Below are 6,223 nucleotides of genomic sequence, written 5' to 3'. Positions count from 1 at the left end.
AAATTGCGTAATGATATCTCTTCTTTTGTGCAGATGGATTTAGAAACACTTTAAGATGCATGGGAGAGATACAAGGACTTACTAAGAAGGTGTCCTCACCATGGGTTATCGCTTTGGCTGCAAGTTCAAACGTTCTATAATGGTGTGAATCCTTCGACAAGACAAATGATTGACGCAGCTGCTGGCGGAACCATCAACAATAAAACACAGAAAGATGCCTATGAATTCATAGAGGAGATGTCACTGAACAACTATCAGTAGCAAGTTATGAGGACAAAGCCAACAAAAACAGCTGACATCTATAACATCGATTCAGTCACCATGCTCTCTAATCAGGTAGAACTTCTCAATAAAAAGATTGACGATTTACTTGATTCTACATAGGTACATCCAGTAATGAGGTGTGACTCAAGCGGAGGAGGTGTGCATATAGAATACCAATCCTTCAATCGTACAACAGAAGAAGAACAAGTCAACTATATGGGTAATAATAACTTTAGATCTCAAAATAACCCATACAGTAATACTTATAATGCAGGTTAGAGGAACCACCCAAATTTTTCCTAGGGAGTTCAAAGGAATCAAAAGCCACAAAATCCTCAAAGTTTTCAACAGCCACCTTATCAACAGGAGAAAAAACCAAACCATGAAGAGATGCTTTCTAGATTCATCTCAGTGTCAAAAACCTGTTTCCAAAATACCGAGACAACACTTAAGAATCAACAAGCATCGATCCAAGGACTCGAAACTTAGATAAGCCAGCTGTCTTAACTAATCTCAGAAAGACCACCAGAAATTTTATTTAGTAATACCAAATCCGGAGAGCATGTCAAAGCAGTTACACTAAGGAGTGGGAAAGTGTTAGCAGAATCTGAAAAAAAGTTAGCACAAGAAGCTGTGGAAAGCGAAAGGAGGGAAGAAAAACCCGAAAATAGTGACAAACCAGTACCGGAGGAATATTCACCACCGGTTCCATATCCAAAAAAATTAAAAAGAGATCACATTGATGCACAATTCGGTAAGTTTCTTGAACTTTTTAAGCAATTACATATCGACTTACCTTTTGTTGAAGCTATCTCGCAGATGCCTACATACGTAAAATTTTTAAAGGAGCTTTTAACGAATAAAAGGAAGTTTGAGGACTTATCTACAATAGAAATCAACGATGAGTGCTCTACCATACTCCAAAATAAGCTCCCAATGTAACACCCCTATCCCGTAGCCGTCGCCGGAATAGGACGAGGCGTTACCAGGAATTAGGAATCGGATCAGAACAGTAAAATTTTGAGCCTTTTTCTTAAATAAAAGATTATTTATATATATAACTAATAGATACAAATAAAGATCGAATTTAAAACTTATAAAAGTAAACTTCTATAAGATGCCATATTCGCATGGCTTATATACAATAGTCAAAATATCATTCTACTTATAGTCTAACCTATACATGCCATAAGCTAAGTCCAAAACACATGATAACCACAATAGTAGATAGTGTGACGAAGTGCTGACGATCCCCGTGCTAATAGTAAGAGTCAACGATCTACAAAAATAAACAGAGAAACATAACATTCAAAGTAAGCTTTCATAAGCTTAGTAAGTCTTAAGCAATTTAAACAGTTGAACTTAAAAACAAACCAAATGTTCGAAATCACATAACACTTTCTGAGTACAATACTATTTGGCCGATTATGCACAAACACATATCATTTTACTCCGTTTATACTCAAACTCATATAAACATAGTATTTACAAGCTTAGGATTAACTTTAATTCTTTCAAATTTCACTAGTGTATCATTTCTTACCCACACTTACTTTCAACATTCATAGTTAAATGGCATATCGAAAACTATCTTGTAACTTTGCATAATAACTGAATGCACACATATACAAATATACATATGAATTTACCACATCTTTTCATATGCTTCTCATTACACATTCTTTATTCTCGTCGATCACTCTCACATAAATAATATATATTCTCGTCGATCAATCTCACATAAATAATATATATATCACATACCGAATCACTTAATGTGTAATACGAGTTCAATTTATCATCTTAGCATAGGATCTCATAGTCATATGCTTTATCGAATTCACTAGCATTTGGCCCATGAGGTATAAAACCCAACATAACACCAAAGACAAAGCCTACGGGACTTTAAACCCGGATACAATCTCAGCACAATTTATTTTATATACTTTTTACTAACTTTGGCCTCATCAAATATATAATAAAACCCACATTTGATAATTGGTCATTCGGCCACATTATATACACATAAACATATGTACATTTCACACTTGCCCATTCGCCACACCACATACACAAGCACATATATAAGATAATGCTTTTATCATTACTTGCTACTACATCATATACTTTGCTTTCATTTAAATAACCACTCAGCCATATTACATTTCTAAGTAACCATTCGGCCTCACTATACAAATAAGATAGCACACATTTTCATAAAGGCCCTTCAGATAACTTGCACACATTTAATATTAGCCATTTCGGCCTCACCACATATACATATCTTGTACATCAATTTCATCATATCAAAACCACTTATATATCATTTCCTAACATCACAATTCAAAATTCACATATGGTTCTAATCAATATCTTATAAGCAACTCAAACAGTTTTATCAATGTTTACAACATATTCTCAAGTTTACGACAAACTGTCTTCCTGCACAACGGTCACTAAATTATTTATATCTGGAGCTACGAAACTCTGAATTAAGTTACATAAATTTTCCCTAAAATTAGACTCATTTATCTTTCTTCCATAAAATTTTCAAAATTTTTGGTTGAGCCATTTAGTACAGTTTATTAGTTAAAGTATTCCATGTTTCAGGGTATGACTACTCTGACCCCTGTACACTACAAGCCGAATTTCTCCTTGTACAGAATTCCAATGACCATACCGTTTGTTTCCCGTAAAAATAGACTCAACAAAGAATCCATTCATGTAAGGTATGACTCTTAATAATTTTTTTAAAATTTATGGTGAATTTATTAAATAAGAACAGGAGATCTCGAATTCATTCAGACCCTGTTTTACAAGAATTCAAATATCACACAATATAGAATTCTTTTTCTTCCTCTGTTTCTTTCATGTGAAAATAGACTCATTAAGATTTAATCCCATATTTTTTTCTGCCTCTAACTCATTTTCCACTATTTTTAGTGTATTTTCAAAGTTACACTACTGCAGTAACTTAAATCTGTCAAGGCTAAGTTACTCATTCATGATCATTGTTCACAAAATTAATACAACATCATTTCATCCATCATGGTAAGAACACATATTATGCATCATAGATCATCACATATCAAGGCATTCTCATAGGCTTAGTATACATACTTGCACAACTCGTAACATAACTCAAGTGCATACTCACCAATGACTTACCTCATTGGGACCATCATCAACTCTTTCCTGGATTACCCGTTGAACACTTGGAATACTAATTGGATACTCGGAAAAGCCTTTGCACATAAGTGCCTCAATTGTAGCTAAAGCTACCTCATATCTCATGACATTTCAATGCTCACTCTCGAGCTAGTCATCTAGACTCATAATTCCTAGTGACATGTCACTCGTATCCTATTCTATTCCAAATGTTCAAACGGGATTTTTCCTCGTCTATTAAGGCTTTGTCTTATCATATTTCTATTAATCACATACACATTAATATTTGTACAATTCATGTAATGATAACATTTAAATACATGTATAACATGGTATTGTTTACATACGAACTTACCTCAATACCACAAAGAAAAAAAAAAAGACGTAATTATCCCTTAATCGATTTCTTTCCGTTCTAGGTCCAAATCCCGATTTTCATCATCTAAAACATCACATTCAACTTATTAAAACAATGTACTGATCAAATTAGTCCATTGACACACTTGGGTTATTTGGGTTATTTTTATAATTTTGCCCCTATATTTTACCAAAATTACCAAATTACCCCTAGGCTCGTAAAATAATTTTTATCACATTTCTTTACTCCTTGAGTCTAGATGAACCATTTTCATAACTATAGCAACTCATAATTTTAACTATTTCACACATTTACAACTCATTTTACAACTTAGCAATCTAGCCCCTTTTAAGGTGTTTTCATGCAATTTCTTTCACAAAAGTTGTTTATTAGACAACTAGAACTCATAATATTCCATAAAAACACAACAAACAACACATTTACTCTCATGGCAAAACCCTAGACTCTTCATCATTTTGCACAATAGTCCCCTCTTATGAAAGCTCATGCTTTAGGGGTTACAAAAATGTAAAAATCTTCAAGAAAGACATTAAAATCACTTACTTGCTAAGCCTCAAAGTTGCTGAAAATATGAAGCTTTCAAAACTCATTTCTTGGCTGGAAAAATTGGTGGAGAGAAGATGAAAAAGGGATGATATCGTCCTATTTTTATTTTATTACCTATTTGGTCAAAAGTCACCTAATATCCCATAAATTTTGGCTTTTTTAAAATTTTTGTCTCCCCTTGGCCGGCCACACACTTAAAAAGGGTCCAATTGCCCTTTAAAGGCCTCCAATTTTAGTTCTCTAGTCTATTAACACCTTTAGGCACTAAAATACAACTTTTACCTTTTACGCGATTTAGTCTTTTTTCGAAATTGGACTAGAAATCGCTAAAATTAACTTACCAAAATTTACATGCACTTATAAAATTATATTATAACACATAAAATAATACTAAAATAATTTTCTCTGGCCTCGGAATAGTGGTCCCGAAACCACTGTTCCAACTAGGCCCAAAATCGGGCTGTTACACCCAACCAAACTAAAAGATCCAGGAAGTTTTACTATCCCTTGCTTAATTGGTAATCTGAATATTGAAAAAGCACTAGCTAATTTTGGCGCTAGTATTAATTTGATGCCCTATAAAATGTTCAAACAGCTTGGACTTGGGGAACCTAAACCCACTAGGATGAGTATTCAATTAGCCGATAGATCTGTTAAATATCTCAGGGCTATTATAGAAGACGTACTCGTAAAAGTAGATAAATTTATATTCCCTATTGATTTTGTTGTGCTTGACATGGATGAAGATGTGGAAGTACCCTTAATTTTAGGACGCCCATTCCTAGCCACTACTAGAGCCTTGATTGACGTGGGTGACGGTAAATTGGTACTTAGAGTAGGTGATGAGGAAATGATCTTTAAAATTTATGATGCTATGAGATTCTCTAGGGAGCAAGATGATTCATGTTATTTCATTGACTCTATTGATCATATTACTCAAGACTCTTTTCAGGAAATTGTATAGAAGGAGACGACAGAACCGTGTCCAGCTCAAGATAAGGAGATAGGTGAGGAACCTAATAACCATCCGTCAAGAAAAGTAGAATACGAGGGTATTAAGATCAACGATGAACTTAAACAAAAACCCTCGATTGAGGAGCCTCCCAAACTGGAACTTAAACAATTACCAAACTATTTAGAATATGCATTCCTTGGAAATAACTCTACATTACCAGTTATTATTGCTTCTAATTTGCAATCCAAGGAGAAAGAGGAATTAATCCAAGTATTAAAAGAACATAAGAAGGCCATAGCATGGAAAATTTCTGAAATTAAAGGAATCAGTCCTTCTTTTTGCACCCACAAAATTTTAATGGAAGATGAATACAAACCATGTGTGCAAGCTCAAAGACATCTGAACCCCAACATGAAGGAAGTTGTAAAAGCCGAGGTAATTAAAATTCTAGATGCTGGAATTATTTATCCTATTTCTAACAGTTCTTGGGTAAGTCCAGTGCAGGGGAGTCATGACGGTTGTGACCAACGAGAAGAATGAGCTAATCCCAACAAGAACGGTTACAGGATGGAAAGTTTGCATAGACTACAGGAAACTAAATGGCGCCACAAGAAAATATCACTTTCCCTTGCCATTCATTGACCAAATGTTAGAAAGATTATCCTGACACATGTATTACTGCTTCCTAGACGGATTCTCTGGTTACTTCCAAATCCCAATAACTCCTGAAGATCAAGAAAAGACGACATTCACATGCCCATATGGTACGTTCCCTTATCGTAGAATGCCTTTTGGATTATGTAATGTCCCTGCTACTTTTCAGCGCTGTATGATAGCTATATTCGACGAACTCGTGGAAGATATCATGGAAGTCTTCATGGATGATTTTTCGGTATTCGGTAACTCTTTCC

The 6,223-nt window shown here is 34.5% G+C and overlaps 1 long non-coding RNA gene and 1 other non-coding gene across 2 annotated transcripts; both read right to left on the bottom strand.

The window, feature by feature from the left end:
• Positions 1-107, bottom strand: LOC128294854 (small nucleolar RNA R71). Its single transcript, XR_008285161.1, has one exon. It is a non-coding gene; the product is annotated as a small nucleolar RNA R71 (small nucleolar RNA).
• A 1,243-nt stretch (positions 108-1,350) lies between these two features.
• On the bottom strand, positions 1,351-4,395 carry LOC128293743 (uncharacterized). Its single transcript, XR_008283927.1, has 2 exons — positions 4,355-4,395; positions 1,351-1,543 (listed from the first exon to the last, which is right to left on the bottom strand). It is a non-coding gene; the product is annotated as an uncharacterized LOC128293743 (long non-coding RNA).
• Positions 4,396-6,223: the final 1,828 nt, after the last annotated feature.

The sequence above is a fragment of the Gossypium arboreum genome, chromosome 6 (genome assembly GCF_025698485.1).
Source record: "Gossypium arboreum isolate Shixiya-1 chromosome 6, ASM2569848v2, whole genome shotgun sequence".
Lineage (NCBI taxonomy): Eukaryota > Viridiplantae > Streptophyta > Magnoliopsida > Malvales > Malvaceae > Gossypium > Gossypium arboreum.
Note: the sequence above shows the minus strand (reverse complement) of the source record. Positions and strands in the feature narration are given on the sequence as shown.